Raw genomic sequence first — 23912 nt, forward strand, 5'->3', positions numbered from 1 at the left:
CAGCCCTAGAGTCAGGAACACCTGAGTTCAAATCCAGTCTCAAACCAAACACTTGACACTTACTAGCTGTGTGACCCTGGGCAAGTCACTTAACTCCAATTGCCAAAAAAAGAGAGATTCTTATTCTATTTTCAACAAAACTCCAGATATCCTCCAACTTTTCAACCAATACTCCCTTTATCTCCTTACATTCTTGGAAACATAGCTTTTCCTTAAATGTGTCTCATGGCTTCCATCCCTTTCCATAGACATTCTTACTTCCATTCTACTGTCTTATCTCTAGTTGTTTGTCCTTTGTTTTGAAGAGAACCAATGGTATCATGGGATGATATCTTGACTCATGCATGAATTGGATTAAAGTGAGGCTGAGTTGTACAAAGTTGTTAGCACCACTCTGTCTTCCAGAGTCATTGAAGTCCAATGGCAAGATAAAAGTCAAAACAAGGATGCAGTAGATGACCTTCGTATCTTCAATGTCTGACAAAGTTCTAAGTTTTCCACAGAGCCTGTAATAGCTGCCTTCATGGACATTGGAAGGAATTGTTCTTATTTGCCCATTTCACCAGGGCAAGTCTTTATTTGCTTGACATAAACATTCCCCACTATCATCCCTCAATAACCTTTCCATTACCTAATTTTTTTCAAAGATGGTAGTACTGGCATGTTATTTCTCTCTAACCTATTCCTTGCCATAATCATTAGGAATATCAATATTCATGTTGACAGCCCTTGTCATGATCTGACCAAATACCTTCTAAACTTGCTTAACTCCAATGTCATCCTTCTCCGTACTTCACTGTTCATTATAATTGAACCACCTTAAAAAACCAAAAACCTAGAACTTTGAAGCTGTATAATCTATTACATCATATCCTTCTAGAAAGAGACAGTGTAGCATGCTGGAAAGAGTGTCAGACTTGGAATTAGAAAGACCTAGGTTCAAACCTTCCCTTAGATGTTTGCTAGCTATGTGAACCTGGAACTTTCATTTCTTTGAAATTTTCTCATCTATCAAATAGGGCAAAACCAAACATCTATAATTGTTGTGAGAATCATATAGGATAATTTATGTAATGTGCTTTGCAGACTCTAAAACTATATTAATGTGAACTTTTATCATTTTATTTTCCTATGCTTTTTAAAACTAACCCTATTCTTTCACATTACTCCTTTTAGCCTCATCTGTTCCCCCAGTCCATTTCTTTGTTTCAGCTGAACTTGCCACCATACCAAGCACTGAACTGATGGTTTGGCACTTTAACATTTCAGTGGCTACCTCCCTAGAAATGTTTACCTGTTTGGCTTTCTGACATTTTTAACTTTTGAATCCTCAACCATCTCTGAACCCCAAACCATCTTGGAATTTAGAAAGTTCTAAGACTTTATTTACAGATAGATTTTTTTCCTAGCATAAAAGAAATCAAGTGAAACTGATGTTTGAATATATGATCTTTTTGAAAATAGCATTTCTGAAGTGATAATTTAAGTCAAATTCCATATTCTGAGCAGCACTCTGTGTGTGTGTGTGTGTGAACCCGAGTATTCTAATAAATTCACAGAATTATCACGTGATCTCTTTATTTACAAGCATTAGGATTTATGATGTTCTCAGAAATTATATCTTATTACATGGCTTATTTTTCTTTAATACTAAAGGTGTTCCCTAATTATGCTCTAATTAAATGTGATTCATCAAATAGAAATAAAGACAAAACTAGTAATCAGAGCTTCTTTTTCCATTCATGGAAATTTAGTGGAGGTGTATCTTGTAATTAGTTTACCAATGTTTACACTAGAACAAGTAGAATAAAATTGTAATCATTTTTCTTCTCATCATCTGACAGCCAGTTAGGAATTCATTTACATAGTATTACAATGGTACTTATTACCCTGATCACAGACCTGCTATTGTATAACTATCAGTGAACTGTGAGTTCTATGAAGAGGTCAGAAGTAAGGAGAAGTGCATAGAATGAATTCAAATTTGATGATCCACATTCATGTTGAGTACACAGAGATCAGAGCCTTTTCTGTCCAGAACCTCTATGCCAGGGCCAGGAAAGGCAGAAAAACTTCTTTATCTTTCCAAATACTTCTCCCACTCATTGCCTGATTTCTAAGATTCCTTTAATGGAAAAACTTTTTATCCCATAATCAGAGATATTATTTAAAATGCAGATAGTCCTCAACTATATTCTTACTCATATAATGTTTAAAACTTGAAGAAAGGCCTTCAGCATATTGGATAGTTCCTCTATGAGGGATTTATAAGAGGGCATGGGTAAAAGTCTTGTGCAGGTCATCCTGGTGAAAAGCTTTCCATGTCATCCCAGGACATGCTGCTGCAGTCCTAGGAAAGGGTATTCTCTTAGTTCACACCCATCCTCCTGCACACTATTGAGGTGCTTATGTCTTCTCTTCCTTTACAAGAAAACTATCACTAGAAGGCAAAATTGTTTGTTACTACATAGAGTCTTCAGGTGATAAACTTCAGTAACAGATACAAACATTGAAGCATTGTGGAAAATGACTAGTAGAGGTAATAACATGACTTGAAATCACACTAACGCATTGTTAATTGATACCTGAATGCTGTTATGATATACTTTTCTAGGGGAAAATATGGTGGGGACATGAGAACACTGGACATTTTACACTTGGCAAGAAGGAGGTGCCATAATGTATAGAAAGAGACTCAGAAAAGTGAGGCTTCCTTATTGCTCAGTATTACTTATGGTTACCACCAGTATCCTTAAACAGATGAAATACTTAAAAATATGGACTTACTACATGTAGAAATTGGCATTCTCCCATCTAGAAAGGGACATTAAAATGATTATTAAAAGTATTTTATTGGATGTATAAGTTCATCCCAACAACACATGGTATATATATTCTGAAGGACATTTTCAACTTTTCATTTAATAATGGATCTTTGCTATTCATATCTTATTCTAATATATCTCTTTCTTAATACAGATATTAATAAACTCATAGTAGCTAACATTTATATGACATGTCAAGATTTGCAAATCATTTTATGAAGTGTGTATCAATATCATGAGTAAAAAATATTTAAGTGAAATATAAAACTGTGTTTCTGTGGAGCAAGAGAGAGTTTGTGTACTTCTCACGTCCCATCTCACACCCCTAACAAGAAAGGTGCAGAGTCAAAATTTTCAGAGATCACACCTCATGGGCTGACTCTATGTGAAACTTTCTCCTCTGTTCCCTCCTTCTGCTCCCTTCCTTCTCCTTTCCCCTTACCAACCTTCTCTAGTATCAGGGAAGTCAGCTAGGGTTTAGTTCCAGGAATCTACTGCTCATAGTAACCTCCAACTATAGTGAAACAACAATGAAAGTTAGGGTTTTTTAGTCTTATGGAATGAAAGGTTCTGAAATCCCATATAAAGCTCTGCTTTTGAGATCTTACGATGATGTAATAAAAATGCAGGCTTGAACAACAACAACAACAAAACTCCCAAGTTAGAGAAAGATTCTCTAATGTAAGTCAGCTTTTGGGATCTCAGCCCTGATCCAGAAAAGTTTTTTTTTTCTTAGTCAACTTTCCTTAACTACCAGAGCTGTCCCATTTCACATTAATATCCTGAAACAAAAGAACTCAAGGAGATACTATATACATTTGGGTTGACTATAGCTATTTGGAGGGGTGAGCTGAGGAAAGATACTGAGGAATACATTTTGGCTATGTTGAATTAGACATGTCTTTAGAACACATGAAAATAGAAAACAAGCTGTTTGAGACATAGGATTGGACCCCAGGAGAGATTAGAGATGTTTATATCGATAGGTGAGTCATTTGCAAAGAGATGACAATTGAAACCATGACAGCTGATAGGATCACTAAGGCAGAAGATTTAGAGAAAGAAAAGGAGGGTCCAGGATTGGTTGGTTGTTGTCCTTAGGTTCTTGAAGAGGACCAAAATGACATCACTGTGTTAGAGTCAAGTTACAGTGTGTCTGACTGGCTGATCAGACCAATACAAGCTCAGAATGCTCTACCACAGCTCAGGCACAAATAGTCTATGTGAACATTTGGGATGGATTCTCTAAATTTGTGCTTCTTGCATTTCTTTTGAGTTATTTCAATTCTGTTTTGCTCATAGAGCACAGCATCTTCTCTGATGAATGCATGCCAGGATAATGACTTAGTGAATGGCTATGCCTAGGGAATGGGGTATAGGTGGCTCTATCAAAGAAGAGTAAGAGAGTGGTTAGATAGGTAAGAATGAGGAAAAAAAATTGAAGAGCAAATCTGAAAAATAAATATTTCTCTTACTGGCTGTACTCTTGTCTTATTATGCAATCACATTGTCTCTTTAAATATGAGATTTAAAAATGTTTGCTTTGGTTAATTGTGATTTTTTTGTTTAGCTTAAAGCTAAGCACTTTTTCCTGTGGGAAAACTTCCAATTTTGTAATGTAAATCAATGGCAAAATGTATTTGAATAATAGAATTTAACTTTACACTCAATTAAGGTTCAGAGGCTCATGGGATTTAGATCTTAGAAATTATCTAGACCAACCCTTTCATTTTTTAGATGAAGAAACTGAGGCCCAGAGAGTCTAAATTATTTATCCAAGGTCAAACACATAGTAAGAGGCAGGATCATTTTTAGGGAGTGTATCTTTTCTAAGTAGTGCATCTATTCTAAGCAAAGCACTTCTGCATTAATATAATAAATGGTTTTAATAAATACTGTGACCTGATTTTCTTAAATAGCTTTTAGCTCATGTAATTATCTTTAAAGGAATGTGCATTGCAAGACTAGAAGGCTTCTTTATTCAAGATATCTCTGCTTCCCTTTATCAGCTCAAAATCATTTCCTTTTCAGCTAATGATTATTATCTACAGTATGTTTGAAAGTAGTGTATAACTTTGAAGTCCAAAGGTCATTCATTGTTGCATGTTTGGGGACAGCTCTCAGACTTCATACATTTTTTAAAGTTGAAATTGAAGGAATGGACTGGGAAAAGAGGGAAGAGGAGGTATATCAAATATGTTCAGTCTATCCTATGACTTTAATTTTCTCTAGTTAATGGTAGAAAGTTTAAATGGTTGCTTATAGAATTCTGGTTTTCTTCTTTAAAGACAAACCTAATTCCTCTCCTTTCCTCTTTTCTCTTGTCTCCTTTCTTCTCCTATCTCCTCCCTTCTCTCCTCCTCCTTTCTCCTCTCTTCTCTTCTCCTTTTTTTCTGTCTTTTCTTTTCTTATTCTCTCTTTCTCTATTTCATAGGCACAGGCTTTGGATCTGGCATGGAAACTAAAAAATGTGTGATGGGAGATGAGGTATTAATGTTAAGTGCTAAAATAAGCCCTAATGGTAAGACCTAATAAAATCCCAAACTGTACAGAAATGCTTGCCATGTTGTGTGTGTGTGTGTGTGTGTGTGTGTGTATGTATGCGTGAAGATCTGGTGCATCATACACTACTTGGCAATGGCAGAAGATTCAGATAGAAGGCCAGAGAGATGAGCCCTGTGCAGCATGAAAATGTTGAGCATGGAACAAAGTCAGAATGGAAAAAAATATGTTGAAGGGATGACATGGATGAACTTTGCTTCCTTCACAATTTTCCATGTGGTTGGTCCTGATAACAAATAAAAGCAATAAAATTGTTTGTGCAAAATATTTAACATTTCTGTTATGTAAAAAACATGTAGTCTCTTATCTGGCCCACCTGAGAAAAAAGAACAGCCCCAAAATCTAAATAAGGAATTATCTTTATTGTCCATGGACCTTGACATTTTCACTTTGTAGGACCTTAGATGTAAAGCTTATTGGAAGGTTGCTTAGAGGTCATCTAACTTAATGTCCTCATTTTACAGAGAAGGAAACCAGTTCAATTCAATTAAGGTCAACCTAGAAAGTAGCTTTGATGCATGAGAAAAGAGGCCTGGATTTGAAATCAGAGGAACTGGATTCAACTCCTGGTTTAGCTACTTACTACCAGTGTGACCTTGGGCAACAAACCTCCATTAAGTGAGTGACTCCTCCATTATTTGGTTCACGATCCCTGTTATAATTTTGTGTTGTCTCTCACAAAATCTGCCTTAAGTCCATTCTCAATGAAACACTGGCAACATCAATATCTGCTTCATTTTCTTCTTCAAAAAATGATCCTCAGAGTCTTCCATGAGGATTCAGATGTACAAGACCTCAGATATAGGACTGGTTAGAATGTAAAACAGGCTCATACTGAAGACCTTTGACTGTAAGCGAAAGTCTCCTTCCCTTTCTAGAAGATGCCAGACAACCTTTTTTTCCTTGATGGGCTATATCTTCTTGAAGGTACATAAAAAGTCCCCACAACCCACTGTGCCAACTAAGGGACGGGCCTTAGTTCCCCCTTGGTGATGATGGTTTCCTGTTGTGCTGACTTTTCTAGCACAGGAAGGGCTGCAGGTTTTCTGCTCTCCCAGTGGCTTTTTTCTTCTTCATTCTTTCAGCTTATTAGTCTTGTTGCTGCTTTTCTTTGCATATAGTTTCCTTGAGCAGATGAATCAATACACAGGCCTCTTCTCCATGCTCTGGTATCTCTGACTCTTCTCTTTGATGTCTGTGTGTCCCCAATTATATTGAGAAGCATGTGCCCTGGATATCTCCCCTTAATGAGGAGAGAGGGGTTTACCTGCATGCCTGCTAGAAGTGCCGACTCTGTGTGAGTCACTGTGCAGAATGCCAGGGGAAACAAAAAAGTGAAACTGCCGTTGAAATGAATGACCTTACATGCTTCAGGGGATACAGCTTGTACATAGGTAAGAGAATACAAGGTAGACTGAGTCCAGATAGAGCACTAACAATGGGAGACATTAGGGAAGGATTCAGGGATGAGGGGCCATCTAAAGCTTGTAATTATAGGAAGATAAGAATTCTGAGAGGCAGAGAGGAAAAAGGAGGACATTCTTGGCATAGAAGACAGTATATATGAAGGCATGGAAGCTGGAGATGGGATCCTGAGGTCAGAGATTAGGCAGTAGTCTAGTTTGTCTAGAAAGGACAGTAGATGAAGAGGCTTCAGATAACCTCTCTGAGCCTTAACTTCCTCATCTTTAAAATGAAATAGCTAGCCTGGAAGCATTTATTAAAAACCTCCTATGTACAAGACACTGAACTAAGGAAAGAGCTCATTAAATATTATGTATTTAAGTAAAAATAATAATTGGGGCATAATTTAAGTGTAAGGATTCTGTGCCTCATTGGTAAAAAATTAAGTGTTTTAAGTTCCTTGGAATCAATGAATAAGCATTTTTTACTTGCCTGCTTTATACTGGGCACTAAATGAGGTGCTGGTGATACCAAGATAAAAGTGAGAAAAAAATCAAAAGCAAAAATATACGTATGAAGATATAAGTAATTAATGTATTATGATGTCACAGGTTTATAGACCTAAATCTGGAAAGTACCTCAGAGGCTAGCTAATCTAAACCCCTCATTTTAAAGATGAGGAAACTGAAACCCAGAAAGCTTAAACAAATTACCCAAAGGCACACAGGGAGTAACGAAAAAGGGAACAATCTGAATGCAGATCCTCCAACTCCAGTGACAGTGTTCTTTCTACTATACCACACTATAACATAAGATGTTACACTATACTATGCTAAACATAGTATGTACACACAGACACACAGACACACACAAAGACACACACACATTACAATATGCAGTACAAAGTATTTCATAAAAATTGGAATTTTGTTGGGTTCTAAATTCTTCCCTTATTTTTATTTATATTTTGGTTGGTTTTATTCATTTGGATATTACATAGCATTTGATATGCAGACAAATTGGCTATCTATGGGGAAATACCTGAGCAAACAGTCAATTCACTTATGGCAAAATGTGTCTGCAAGTTCAAACCTTTCAGTTTATAACCCAAATGCTGGGTGGTACATACCATTTACTACAATGAATGAACGAATTAAAACAAACAATCATTATTAACTGCTATACACCAATTGCTGTGATAAATACTATATATAATACAAAAAGCAAGACAATCTCTGATTTCTAGGTGCTTTCATTCTAATACAATAAGATGGCAGAACATGCGATGTGGAGCAGTGGCCAGGGATGAGTGTTTCAGAATGGTAAATATAAAGATGATGAGTGGATCCACAGGGCAATTGGTTAATATTTCCAAGAATAGTAAAACCAATTTGTTACAATTTCAATATCTAGAGGTGAAAAGTGACTAGGATATAGGGCCTGTTGGGGAAAGGTACAGTAGGGTGGAATAGGATGAATGAGATCATGGTAAGTCTGGATCTGGGCTAGATGTGGAGAACTCTTTGCCAATCAGGATCCCAGGGCAAATGCTGGAGTGCAAGGTCAGAGGGATACCTTTCCCTTATATAGCTATCATTAGCCTAGGTCTTGAGCATTCTGGTAAGTCAGAAAAAAACTGTTTTTATTAATGCAGATTCATGACAAAGCAAAAGGCAGGAATATTTGCCTCATTTGTGTGTGTGTGTGTGTGTGTGTATGTGTGTTCATGAAAGAGAGACACACAGGGAGAGACAGAGGCAGAGAGAAGGGAAAAAGAAAGGGGAGAGATAGAGATAGATAAGTAGAGAGACACAGAGAGATACAGAAAGAAACAGAGACAGAGACAGAGACAGAAAGAGAGAGTACTTATAAAAAAGATTAAGGTAGTAGGAGAAAGACAGGGTCAGAGACAGAGGCAAAGACAAACAAAGAGTGTTGTGCATAATTCTGTCCTGCTCTGATTTTATCGTCAACCTTTTAAATAGATTATGATGATTTGAGTTTTTCTGACTCCCAAGGCAACTTCTTGTCATTTGTAACTTCAATGCAGAGCATGGAAATTTTCAAGTCAAACACTACATTTCTAAGAATCTCCAAGGTGGTGGTGGTGATAAGGTAGTGATACGGACTATTCAATGATAAATTCAATGTGGCTTTGAAAGTCATAGTATATGAGTAAGTAACCTTGTCTGTCTTCTTCTAGTTCAGTAAGCAAAAATCCCCCAAATCCTCCAAAACAACAACAAGAAAACCCTAAAATGCAAAGCAAAAAAACAAAAAACAAAAAAACAAAACAAAATACAAACACACACACACACACACACACACACACACAAGACACACATGTGCACTCTACCGAAACATAAATAATAATAGTTAAAAAAAATCACTCTATAAGCAATCCCAAGCACTGGGGGAAAATAGGTTCTGCATTTTAAGTTACAACAAACAAAACTAATAAACTGTAAACCACAGGGACCTGTCAGTTGAATAGAAGATACAGAATTCATTGTATAAACAATTCACCAATGTGTCAACAGTTACTCTGACATGGGAAGAAAATTAAGAGTATTTTTCAAGAAAAATCTATTTAGTTCAATGAAGCCTCTGGCAGAATTTTGTGTGCATTGTATCGATAGGAAAGAATGGCTATCCAAATGTGACCCAGTTATATGTTAAACAGCACAGAAATGATCTATTACACAAGAACATTTCTTTTGAAATCTGAGAGGCACATCCATTATCATCACAACTGACATCTTCTCTACAATGACAGGGCATGTTAGTGGATATCACCAAATTTCCCCCTTTCTGATGATGAAATGAATAGAGCATTCTTGTCAGGTAAGGTAGTTAGAAATAGCAAAATTCATATAATTATCTTTATATTGCCACAACAATCCTAGCCTTATATGACAAGAAGTCATGAAACAGAAAACAGATGCGTTGCTTATAATGGTTACAAATGGGCATGTGGAGGTCAGTTGCTATCATTTAATCACTGCATTTAATAAAATACTTTTTTGACTTTCATTGCAAAATAGCTTAAGGACCTATCTCTATCATTAATGGTGTTGTTATATGGAAATATAATAAAAGATTTAATTTTGGAAGGCACATTAAAGATCATCTTGTCCAATCCTATTTATGTTGCAAAACAGGAAACTAAGGTAAAGTGAGATACAGATGATTTTTTTCTAAGTATTTTTTTATTTAGTGTTTTATTTTCCCCAGTTACATATAAAACCATTTTAACATTCATTTTTAAAACTTTGAGTTCCAAATTCTCCTCCTTCCCCCTCCCTAGCCACACCCCCCAACATTGAGAAGGCAAGCAATTTGATATAGGTTATACATGTGTAGTCATGCAAAACACTTTCATAATAGTCATGTTGTGAAAGACTAACTATATTTCCCTGAATCCTATTTTCCTCTTGTTTATTCTATTCTTTCTCTCCTTTCACCCTGTACTGCCTCAAAACTGTTTTTCTTTTGACTACCCCTTCCCCAATCAGCTCTCCCTTCTATCACCCCTTTTTTCTTATCCCTTTCCCTCTTATTTTCCTATAGGGTAAGAAATTTCTATACCCAATTGATTGTGTATGTTATTCCTTCTTTCAGCCAATTCTGATGAGAGTAAGGTTCACTCACTCCCCCTAACGGCACCCCTCTTCCCCTCTACTGTAAAAGGTTTTTCTTCTCTCTTTTATGTGACCCACTCTACCTCTTTCTTACTCTTTCTGCCAGCATATTCCTCTCTCACAGCATGATTTTAAATATCATCCCTTCATATTCAACTCACACCTGTGCCCTCTGTCTATATAAACTCCTTCTAACTACCCTAATGATGAGAAAAGTCTTATATTACAACTATCATCTTCCCATGTAGGAATGTAAACAATTTAACTTTAATTAAAGTCCCTGATGATTTCTTTCCCATTTACCTTTTCATGCTTCTCTTTAGTCTTGTATTTGAAAGTCAACATTTCTATTTAAATCTAGTCTTTTCTCAAGAATGCTTGAAATTCTTCTATCTCACTGAATGTTCATTTTTTTCCCCTCATGGAATATACTTGGTTGTAATCTTAGCTCATTTACACTCCAGAATATCATATTCCAAGCCCTCAGGTCCTTTAATGTAGAAGCTGCTAAATCTTGCATTATCTTGACTGGATCTACTGTACTTGAATTGTTTCTTTCTGACTGATTACAATATTTTCTCCTTGACCTGGGAACTCTAGAATTTGACAATAATATTCCTGGGAGTTTTCATTTTGTGATCTCTTTCAGGATGTGATTGGTGGGTTCTTTCAATTTCTATTTTACCCTTTGATTCTAGAATATCAGGGCAGTTTTCCTTGATAATTTCTTGGATGATCATGTCAAGGCTTTTTTTGTGATTGTGGCTTGCAGGTAGTCCAATAATTTTAAAGTTATTTCTCTTGGATCTATTTTCCAGGTCAGTTGTTTTTCCAGTACGATATTTCACATTGTCTTTTATTTTTTCATTCTTTTGGTTTTGCTTTATGATTTCTTGGTTTGTCCTAAAGTCGATAGCTTCCATTTGCTCCATTCTAATTTTTGAGAAATTATTTTCTTCAGTAAGCTTTTAGACTTTCTCCATTTGGCCAGTTCTGCTTTTTAAGGTGCTCTTCTCCTTGCTGGCTTTTTGGACCTCTTTTTAAATTTGGCTTAGTCTGTTTTTTAAGGTATTATTTTCTTCAGTATTTTTTTTTGTCTCCTTTACCAAACTGTTGAAATGTTTTTCATGATTTTCTTGCATTGTTCTAATTTCTGTTCCCAGTTTTTCCTCTACTTCTCTTACTTGATTTTCAAAACCCTTTTGAGTTCTTCCATGGCCTGTGACCAATTCATATTTTTCTTAGAGGCTTTGGATGTAGGAGCTTTGACTTTGACTTTGTTGTCTTCTTCTAAATGTGTATTTTGATCTTCCTTGTCACTAAAGTAAGTTTCTATAGTCAGAGGTTTGTTTTTTTTTTTTTTTCCCACTGTTCGTTCATTTTCCTAGCCTATTGCTTGACTCTTTGTTAAGGTAGGGCTCTGCTTCCAGGGTGGAGGGTGAATTGTCCCAAGCTTTAGGGGTTTTGTGCAACTGTTTTCAGAGATATTTCTAGGGACCTGTAAGTTTTCAGTTCTTCTAAGGTGGTATGATCTAAGGAGAGGTTTTTACTCCTCTCCTGGACTGTGCTCTGGTCTGTGAGCAACCACAAGCACTCTTTTCTTCTCTAGAACTTTGAGAAGGGTCCCCTCTCCACTGCTATTGCAAGCTCTGATATGTTAGTGTTCCTCCTTGCCCTGGGACTGCCATCCAGGACTGTAACCTGGATCTGAGAATGGGCAAAGCAACAGAGTTCTGCCTCCATCTGGAAAAAGACCTCTGTAATCTCCTTCTGACTAGTTGTTAGACCCTCTTACTGTCTGTGGGCTGAGAACTCTGGAAGTAGCCACACTGCTGCCACTGATGTGGCTGATTTAGTCACTTCCAAAGCCTGCTCCTGGTTTGTTTGGGCTAGGGCTGTGCTGACGTGGCCTGCCCTGGACTGAGCTCCTCTCTCACCCAGGTCTGACAGAGCTTTCCTTCTGACCTTCCATGTTGTCTTTGGTGTCTGTGAGTGAAGAGGTCTGGAAACCACCACTGCTGTCAGTGATTCAGTCATCTGGAGGCCTGCTCTGGGTTTGCTGGGGGTCAGTCTGCACTGGCACGGCCTGTGCTGGACTGCACTCTTCTCTCACTCTGGTGCAACAGACCTTTCCTGCTGACCTTCCAGGTTGTCTTGTGCTGGAAATTTGATTCACTCCGTATTTTTGTGGGTTCTGCTGCTATAAAATTTGTTTACAGTCATTTAAAAAAGGTATTTGGAGAGATTTGGGGAAGAGTTGGGCAAGTCCCTGCCTTTACTCCACCATCTTGATTCCACCCCACCCCAGATACATATGATTTATAAAGGATTGCATAGGTAAAAAATGGAAGAATTTTTGCTCTGTCCTAGGTCCTTTAACTTCAGATCCAGTATTCTTTCCATGACATCATGACAATTCCATTTCCTTTCTATCATCAACCTTTGGGATAAATATTTAAAAAAAAATTTTTTTTTAAATTTTTAGGCAGTTGGGGTTAAGTGACTTGCCCAGAATCACACAGCTAGTAAGTGTTAAGTGTTTGGTCTGAGGCCAGATTTAATCTCAGGCCCTCCTGACTTCAGGGCCAGTTCTCTATCCACTGTGTCACCTAGCTGCCTCCATTTTGAGAAAAATATTTTAAGGATGTGGATGTATGTGTGGATGGAATGTTAATTCCCTCAAATAAAAAATGGGTTCATAGTCTAAAAAAGTGGAATTGGTTGTCAAGAATTTGTGCAAATAGATACAAATTCATTTTATATAATAATAATGATGAAAGAAAGAATGAAAAGACATTTATGAAGCATTTGTTATATGTCAGGAACTGTGCTTAATACTGGGGACACCAATATATTAGTGAGACAATCTTTGCTCTTAAGAAGCTTAAAACTGGAAGAGACAGCAATTGGAGGGATCAGCTGCTGGACTGATGGAAAGGTCTGGTGGTAGGTCAGACATCTGGAGGAATGGTAGGAGGTCAGATGGGAAGGCCTGGTGGGTTGGAAAGGGTACCATCAGCAAAGATGGTAAGGCAGAAGGAAAGGTTCCCTGGGGTCTGCTCCACTGACGTAAATAAAATTTGCCTTTTTGGCAACTTCTGTCCTTTGTTCACATGTCCTCCCTCCATAATGAAGTAAGGAAAATCTAGTCCTTCTTCCATGTTACAGCCCTTCAGATACTTAGAAATAACTATTATGTCTCACCCAGAGTCTTCTCTTTTACAGATTAAACATAACTAGTTCCTTAAATCCAATCCTTATGTGGTAGGAACTCAAGACCCCTCATTGTTGTAGTTGTCCTCTTCTTGATGCTCTCTGGTTACTAGCATCCTTCCTAAACTATGGTGTCCAGAAGTGGACAAAATATTTCTGATATGGTCTGACCAAAGCAGAGTACAGTGTGACTATTATCTGTTTATTCTTGGAGGTGATACTTCTGTTAAGATAGCCCAAGATCATATTATCTTTTTTATTTATTGTCTTATCACACTGTTATTACCTATTGAATTTGGACACCTAGACCTTTCCTCAGAAAAATTGTACCTCTCCCCTCTTGTTCTTGTGAAGTCTATTTTCTGAACCCAAGTGTAAAACTTTTCATTCATCGCTATTAAATTACATCATATTTGATTTAGCTTTATGTCATGGTCTTTTCAGATCCTGGCTCAATTATCCATCATGTTATCTGTCTCAGTTTTGTGTTATCTACAAATTTGATAAAGCAATATAGTCAATATTGCCTTTATTTAAATAAAAAAAACACTCTATGAAATGTGGATAAATCTCTAAAAACACTTTGAAATACCTACAACCAAACTTTTTTTCCAGATGCAATGATGAGTGAAATTTTAAGAAACACAACTGCTGCAGACCAAGTAAAATAGCCTTTCTCCAGGGATCAGCCACTATTCATCTCTTCCTAACTCTACTTTCCCTTTTGGCTTTCAGGAAAGCCTTTATCTTAGGTCTGAGGTAGTGTATTTCCACAGCTTCCAAGTACACATGGTAGATGCTTAATAAATGTTTGTCAAATGGAATTAAATTCCTGGTGGCTCACTGGTCTGCTTCAGCCTGCTAAAAACCAAAGGGTCAAAGCCTTTAAGAATCTATTTATAGCTTCCAAGAGATAAGACATTAATTCACCTCTTGCTGCTAGTTCTAATTACCTGTCCTTGAAAGGGGAGCTTGACCTCCCATTGCAAAGCTCCTTTGCTATATGTCTCAGCTCCAAGACTTGGACTGAGCCTTTCCAACTTTTTCTTCTACTTACTTATAGAGGAAGAAGAAGAAAATTAGCTTTCCATTCGACTGCCACAGTCAAAACCTCTGATATTCTCCTTCCAATCAGGAAATGCCTTTAGTTACTCATTCCCTCTCTGTAGATGCTCCCTGTTTATTTTTAAGTCATTTTGAGTGATATGCTATTTCTCAACTGATGCCCTGTTCTTTTTCCTGTTTGTGGCATAAAGGTTCCTGGAGGTTCCTCTACAAAGTGAAAGCTTTGGTTTCTTCTATCAAGTTGGAAAAAGGAACATGAGTTCAGTGATAGACTGTACATGTATTGTTAAAGGAATGACCTCATTAAATTAGAAAAGACTCATCATTTTATAGCAGCAGAGTAATATGTTTTTCAAGTCAAGTTATCAAGGCAAGCACTTACTTTGTGCCTGCTGGAAATACAAATACAAATAAAAAAAAGGCAATCCTTGCCCTCAAGGAGCTTACCTTCTAATGAGGGAAGACAACACATAAGAGGAACCTGAAAAAGGGGATCAGGGAGAAAAATGAAGGTACCTGGTATCAAGGCATTGTGGAGAAATCTGAAAATTCAGTCATGCAGCCTGGAGAGGAATGATGACATGACTGGCCTTCTTAAAATGGAAGCTAAACTCTTCAGTTTTTTTGGGGGGGGGCAGTGTTTATCTGGCTCAGAACATTTTGAATATATTTTAAAATCAAATAAAACACTATCATGTTTCACTGTTTAAGAAGTTATATAGTAGTTTATTCTAGCAGTTCGTTAGTACACCTCTCAAAGTGTACCATCAGTCATACCTCACGATTTCTGTCCTTAGGACCAAATCTAGGCAAGAAAAATTATTCTTCTCTACCCTTCATATTTTCAAATATTACTTTGTAAACCAGTGATAAGTTTCTGAACCAGTGATAAGTTGCTACTTCCTTGTTTCCATGTGATGGGAAAAGATTTGAATGTATTTCAAAGTATTAAATTTACATTTGAAGTAATTTTAATATGTTTAAAGATTTGGAGGATATATTTCATTTAATATCTGAAATATTTTTACTATTGAATATCTTATGAAAAATTCCATGAATTTTAATTTTTGCTGTTATATTTGATGATTTGAACAATGAAGAATTTATGTCAGATCTTTTAGTATATTTTCTCTTTTAGTGTATTGGGAATATCATATGCATAATTAATATTAATTAAACTAAATGTATCTAAACAAGGTCACTTGTAAGGAAGTCTTGAAAAATTGTAGCCATATCAATAATAAAGGGACAGATTTACTTAGAAAAATAAATTTCCTTTGAGAGTCATGTATTATGTAAGAATATTCCATATCTCAAGCATGATTTATGAGCATTTGTTTTACTTGGGATTCATTATATGACCCATAACAAAAGAAATGCATGATACAAATCCTGTCCATACAGGATTATGCAGCTTCTCTTACTGCTATTGTTGAAATGTACCTAGATTAATTAATCACTAAATAAATATTGAATAACAGTTACATTCAAGGGCAGATTAGGATCCAGGACACCTAGGTTCTTGTCTAAGGACAGGCAAGCTGTTGTGACCTCAGTTAAGTTCTTTTATCCCTTTGAACCTGTTTTATCATCTGTAAAATATATTCAATACATAAATGTGTTTGTGATCTCATCTATTAGGAGATCTCTTGTAGTAATTCAAGTTGCAACCCACCCATGTTTTCCCATTCTTTACAACTTTTGTCTGCACCTCTACCATAGGAGGTCCGTATTATGTGCTAGGCACCTTCCTTGCTTTCTCCTGACATCACCTAGTAGAACATTTAGGTCATCCATCTGTCATCCTTGACATTGGCTACATGATTATCCTTTCTTTTTCTCACTAGACTGGGGGCAGGGACTGTCTTTTACCTCTTGTTATATCCCCAGTGCTTAGCATAGTGACTGACACATAGTAGGCACTTAATAAATATTTATTGATTGTTTGCTTGATTGATGATCTTACTCCCATTCTCCTTCAAAGTCCCTCATTCCTACATGTTGCACTCTGCTCATACCTGCCATGCACTTCTTCATTGTGATATTCATTCTTAGTTCTTCAGAGGTTGTTTTGTTCTGTATCTCACCATCATATAACAACACTAGTTGAATTTTATTTAAAAAGATGGATGTATATTGTTCAAGAATAGCCTAACTAGGTTGAGAAAGGCTCACTCATCTCCAGTTTAGCTTCAGAGTGATAGTGTTTTTCAGATGTAGCAACTGTCCAAGATCATCTCTGATTTGGGAAGAGATTGTAAGCTGTGTTGATGCAGGGAGTACCACCAAACTATCGAAATCAGGTCCTTGAATTATGTTAAAATTGCTGCTTAACTAAGATCTTTAGCTTCTGGGCTTTATCCCACTCTGAACATTTTGAACACATTTGAAAACTGAGCAAAGTATAAAACCTTCTGAAAGAAGATTTAGGTAATTAAGGAGATGATTTCCTGAAGATGGTCCAACTACTCTGGACTGACTTTCTCTATAGATTTTAGTACAAACTCTCCTACATTCTCTTGTCTTCACCCCAGAGTCCTTTCCTGGGACCCCTGCTTCAGCTCTGATCCAGACCATCCACTCCTTGACCTCTGTCTTCTCCCCAGCATCTTCTCTAATGCTCTGGAAGTGTTTACCAGACTAGAACTGCCTTGCATTGCTAGTTTCTGCCTCTTGTTTGGACTCTTCCAGGCCATACCTTTAACTGCTTCTGCCTACTGTGAAGCAGGACTCAGGATAATTAAATTATATATATATATATATATATACACACATATGTGTATATATATAAACTATATATAACTTATAAACTTATATATATAATAAAGTTATATATATAAACTTATAAACTTATAATAAACTTATAAACATATATATAAATTATGTATATATGAATATATGTATGTATATATACTAAATACACATATATTTATAAGTATACAAATCTATAGACTATAACATCACCTGCCATGAGGTTATTCAGGGACAGACTCGAACAATTTAATCACTTACCAGCCTCCCTCCATAGACTGTTCTCCAACCACTAAGATGTGAGCTATTTGAAGCCAATGACCATGTTTTTTCCTTATTTTGTATCCCCAGAGTTCAGCAGCATGTCTGGTATAAAATAAATAGTTAAAAAAATACTCTTTAGTGGACTCGACTAATTGGCTACTTCCCACTTCCTCCTCATACTCTTTCAATCCAAGTGATTCTGAATCACCCCCTAATTTTGCAATTCTCATTTCTCAACCCCTAATCCCTACTCCCTTCTTCCCATTCCCCTTAATCTTGCTCTCCCATACTCTTGAAGTCCCATTCTAGATTTATCCAGTCTTTTTTTCTGGAATGCCTACTCCCTAATGAACATACTTGCTTTCATATCAAAACTTTTCCTTTCTTACACCTTCCATCTTTTGGCTCTCACTGAGACGTGTTTTCCTGCTAATGAGACTGCTTCCGTGTCTACCCTTACCAATACTGACTGAATGTTCACTCATTCCCTTACATTCATTGGTCTTGGTGGGAGAGTTGCTCTCCCTTGCCACTTTCAGTCTCTCTCTTTCTCTTTACTGCTAAGCAGCCTCTTCTCCTTTAAAGTTCGTTCAGTCCATATTTATCTTACCATCAAGCTTCTCTTAGCTGTAATCTACTAGCTTCTAGGTCACTCTCCTACCTTCCTTGGCAAGTTCAGTGCCTGGCTCAGAGCAAATTTTTCTACCCAACTCCTGCCCTCATATGAGGGGAATTGAATATACATATTAATACACTCACAAATATCTAGTTTCCCAGTTTCTCCATCTGCCCCATTCTCATGACTTAATATTCCACTTGTCAAGATATTAGGAGCTACCCTGTTTTCCAGAACTAAGACCCAGCAAGCAAGCTGTTCCCTGAGCTTGGCACAACAACAATCCTTTGTTCTCATCCTCTAGATGATCTTCCTCTCTGGCAAAATCACATGATTATTCTACTGCTTTGACCAGCACCGGGTGTTCTCTGAACTTAGACAAGTACCGGACAAGTACCTTTGTTCTGGTCATGAAGCCCTTATATGAATCAAACTCGTCACATTGTTGCTGTTACACCTCATTGTCAGGGCTACAGTGTGTAGCCACAAGTATAAGTATTGAGATCTGGCTAAAGCAGGTATGTTCATTAGGGAGCAGGCATTCCAGAAAAAAAAAGACTGGATAAATCTAGAATGGGACTTCAAGGGGATGGGAAAGTAGGATTAAGGGGAATGAGAAGAAGGGAATAGGGTTTAGGGGTTGAATGGGATCTAGATCTAGATTTCCTCATTGCTTACAAGTCATTTCCCTCACTTTGAAGTTAAACTCCTGACTCCCCTGTCTCTAGCTTGCTCTGTTCAGTTCTGGCCATCCACAAGTTAGACACTAGTTCAGTCTGGTTGACACACTCCACTGGATTCCTTCTGAACACAGATCAAATATCATGTTCTATAGGAGGCTTTGCTTGGTGCCTTTCCCACTGCTAGTGCCTTCAGTCTGAGATTACCTTAAATTTATACTGTATATATCTTGTTTGTACAATTTTTTTTTTTGCATATCATCTCCTCTATTAGACTGTGAGTTCCTTGAGGGTGGTGATCATGCTCTTGCTTTTATTTCTAGCCTCAGAACTTGGCACTGTGCCTGGCAAATATTAAGTACTTAGTAAATCTTTGTTGACCATCTGACTTCCTTCAAATTCTTTGAAATCTGTTCTGCTCAACTCTAAAGTACATGTCAGACTATATCTAACCTTTCCTCCATCAAACTCTAAGAATGAGTCTCCACTTCCTTCCTAGGTACAAAACATTTCCACTGCCAATGATTTGATTGATTCATGGCAGGAAAAATTCAGACTCAGAAAATAATTTCTTCTTTTTGTTTCCTCCATTTTTTTCAATTTAAGCAAGGACTATGCTTGAGTAGGTTTAGGTTGGCAGAAAACTAGGGACTCTTGAATGGCTCCTACCTTCATGAAGGTGGAACCATCCTGTCTCAACTCTTTCCTAATTCATGACTCCTTAGTCAACAATTTTACTTGACTCATCACTAGGAGCAAACCTATGAGTCAGAGAACAGGTAAGGGAGGGTGGAGGAGAAAATTGTCTCAGGCCACTTCCTGCCTTTTTTTTTTTTGTTGAGGCTATTGGGGTTAAGTGACTTGCCCAGGGCCACACAGCTAGTAAGTGTTAAGTGTCTGAGGCTGGATTTGAACTCAGGTCCTCCTGACTCCAGGGCAGGTACTCTATCCATTGAGCCACCTAGATGCCCCAACTTCCTACTTCTTTCTAGAAGCCACTGTTATAACTTGTTTCTACCCAGAAGGGATTATGACGTATGGGTTCTTATATTTTGCTGTCAGGTTTATAGAATTTATATATTACAGCACCCAGTTCCCTAGTTAGTTAGGTTCCTGAGGACTGCTACAGAATAGCCAAACCTCTGCCCCTTTAATTTTCATCTGCATGCGTTGCTTTCATAGCCTTTTTTTTTTTTTTGGTCTTCCCCTTTACAATGATGAGGCACAAAAACCAGACACAGTTATGACCAATTACTTTATGTAGCCAGCACATCAAAAACTAATTAAAAAGAAATTATTGATAGAACTTTAAAGAACAAGAAAACTGTGGTTTTAACACCCGCTCTCTTGGACAGTGATAGGGAGGGTAGAGGAGAGGCAGCTATCCTATCTGGTACCTATTCTCCTGAATGGAAAGAGAGCAATCACTGGTGGTTTAGACAATGTCTTTTTGGAACTTCAAAAGTTTTCATCTGGCCCTAAAAAGATGCTACAACATAGGGAGCTCTGGCAACAGCCTCACACCAGCCATGCCACCTCAATGCTTTGCCCAATCTCTCACACTTTTTTGACCTATTACTGGAATACCTTGGCATCCCTCACTTTATTCACTCAAGTCCAATCAAATAGCAAACTTAGTCTCTTTAACTCTCCCTTTGTCTTCCTACGTAATTATTTTCCTACTTGGCAGACTGATTGATACCCTCTTACTCCTTCTCAAAGAGAGAAGAGTAAACTGTCTTCTTCCTGGACTGTAAGAAGTCCTTAGTTTCAGACGCTCAAGCAGACAATCTCTGAAGACCTTCTCTTTTTCCTATAAAGAACTGACCTTCCATGCACTGCTTTAGAAGTATGAAATTATCATTAGGTCAAGTAAAAAATTATTAGTTCTCTTTTGAGCAGAGAGAGCAGGAGCTCCAGGAGATGCCCAGATAATTAACCCCTCCCCTCCAACTATCTATAACACGCTTCTGTGCCAGACAATCTGTTCTCCAACTCCACACCAAATTTGCATTTCTGCTTAGATGTTCTGTAAGCATATTCTAGTGTTAATATTGATCCTGTTTATGTCTCTCTTCATTTTCATATGCTCTCTGTCAGGATTCCTTCCTATTTTCTGCATCTACTCACAGCAGTGGATATACTTGATACATAAAGCTATCTTTCCTTTGCCCTTTTTTGTATATAATCTCTTTTTTAAAAAAATAGTTGTGTTTTTACACAACTTGGGTTGCAAGTATAGATGTGCTGCAGCCAGTTAGAACAGGCTCAGCTGTAAGATTTTCAGTGAGAACGTTGACACTTTGGAAATTGATTCAGCTATAGATTAGGGCCTGATTTATTACTTTATTGATTGTCTAGATTTAAGAAAACATGAATAAAATGTTAATAATACAATGTTTACTTAAAAGTATGTAATAAGTACACTTCTCTCCTTTCCTTGTAGGTGGTTGTTAAATATTTACCAGCAGGCCCTTGGTTATAAGCCACAAAGTCTCAATGATATATAGGAGAGCAAATTTGCCTTCTGGTATTAGCATATCTAGTTCATCTTATTTGTTATAACTAGAAGACAGATTGAATGTAGAAAATAGGATTCTAGTCTGTGACATGGGGAGGTTAAGCAGGTAAAGGTGTAAGTGAAAGAAGGCTGGAAAAATAAACTTGAGTCAGCCTAATGCCAAGCTAAGAAACTTGAATTTTATCCTCTAGTCAATGGGAATCTCTAAAGGATTTTATCTCATCTTCATATTTATAACTTCACAGGAATATTCCTCTAATTATTAGTTGGAAAATAATGTGATGTTTTGCTTTTTTTAGGAAGATGTTTGTCATTTTACATAGGGATGCCAATATTGTAAGATTACATCTCCCTTTCCCCCTTACAATTCAACAAGGTAATATTTTATCAGTACTTCTAATTTAACTTTTCTTTAATTTCTACAAATCCAATTATTAAAAAAAGCACAAGGGAATCTTTTTTGGTCATATATATTAGCACAAAAATTATATTCTCTTTCTCACCAGCTATCATATCATGCTGTTTTCTAAATTCAACCAGGCATCTTAAAGTGCTATGAAATAATTAGAGTGATCACAGAAGGCTACCACCTTCTCTGGCTGAAGAACAAAAAGTGTCAGATCACCATATGCTACCACTGAATTTCAACTCACCCTATTGAACATTCAGAAGTTTTCAACTCCACTAGTCTTCAGGCAACATTTTAATGTTTTTCAGATATCCATTTGATAATTAGGATCCAATAAAAGTGTATAAAGAAGAGAGATTTGAGGAAATACCATTAGGACTTATAGTGGTATCCTTTGCCAATAATTAATGGCAAATATCTTTATCCAAGCAGCGCAAATCAAGGTGGCCTTTTACTTTTATGTAGGGGTAGTCTTTGGATAGCAAATGTTATAATGATTGAAAATGAAAAAGAAAGCTTAGTACTTTATGCACGTATCTAAATCTAAACTTTCTTTTTTTTTTTGTTTTCCCCCTTTACAAGGTCCATCCCAAAGCACTTGTATTTTCCTTCTATTAATTGTGTATTTCTGTGAGTTGGACCTAAGAATTGGCTTTCTACTTTACCCACCAAAACTTTATGGTTGAAGTTGAGTAACATAGGTAGCCTTCCTTTAAACGATTTTAGCTCTCTTTGAAACCATGTGTTCAAAAAGGCAAAATCTCCCTATATATAGAAATTACATACTCAGAAGCATCCTTTATCTCATTAAAAAGTCTGCTATTTGTAGACATTCAGACTTTCCTGAATCTGTTGATTCCTTCTCATGATCTATGCTAGTCCACAGGAGGATCTTTAGGAAAGGTGCTTTGCTAACCAATTGGGAGTTAACTTCTCCCTCCTTTTTCAAAAGACCAGTGTGAAATTCTTTCAATTGTCAGAAAACTTGTCAGGGCATGTTCAGGATTCTTCTTCCTAAGTGATTTATTGGCAGCTATTTTCTTCTTTTGCCTTTCAATGTACTTTGTGGAATCAATGGCCTTTGGCCTGTGGCTTTCCTCTTACAGACTCTCTTTGACCTTCCTAGTAATTAAATGTATAAAATGAGTAAGGAAGGAAAAGAAAAGTAATTTAATTGGGAAGAGTTCCCACATAAAGCAAATCCTTCTTGCTATCTTTTGCCAAAAACCTACTCTGCTGTGTGTATTAGGTATATTCTTAAAGCAAAATCTAGTAAAAAGAACATTGGATTTGCAATCTAAGGCCCTGGGCAAAAATCAGGCTCTTCTCTGTGACCTTGGGTGTGACTTCTTAATTTGTAAAATGAGATGATTTGACTGTTGTTCAGCTGCATCCAACTCTTCATCACCCCATTTTTTTGTGGCAAAGATATCAGAGTGGTTTGCCTTTTCCTTCTCTAACTCATTTTACAGATGAGGAAACTGAGGTAAACAAACTTAAGTGATTTCCTCAGGGTCACAGTGCTAGTAAGTGTCTGAGGCCAGATTTGAATGCATAAAATTGAGTTTTCTTGACTCAAGGCCTGGCACTTTATCCACTTTACCATTTAGCTGCCCCGATGATTTCACTGCATAATCTCTAAAGTCTCTTATATCCTATAATTCTAGCTAAATCCCTCTTGCCTTTAGGATTTTTGCCATTGGATCATCTTTTTAATTTTTCTCTTGTTTTATTAGAAATTTTCTCCAATGTGTGTTAGGTTTTATATGTATTGGTGCCTAATATTTATTATTTTGAAAGTTGGACAATGCTCATCTATATTTTTAGGGTAGTTTACTCTTGGTTTTGCAACTTCTTGTGGCATAATCTTGGAATGATTTGCTGGTGCTTAGCAATTTCCTAAGTAAATCTCTAAACTATAGCTCAGAGAATAAAAATGTTTTCACTTTTATTTTACAAAA

This window comes from Vombatus ursinus, unplaced genomic scaffold (genome assembly GCF_900497805.2).
Source record: "Vombatus ursinus unplaced genomic scaffold, bare-nosed wombat genome assembly UNPS02014812.1, whole genome shotgun sequence".
In the NCBI taxonomy this organism is placed as follows: domain Eukaryota; kingdom Metazoa; phylum Chordata; class Mammalia; order Diprotodontia; family Vombatidae; genus Vombatus; species Vombatus ursinus.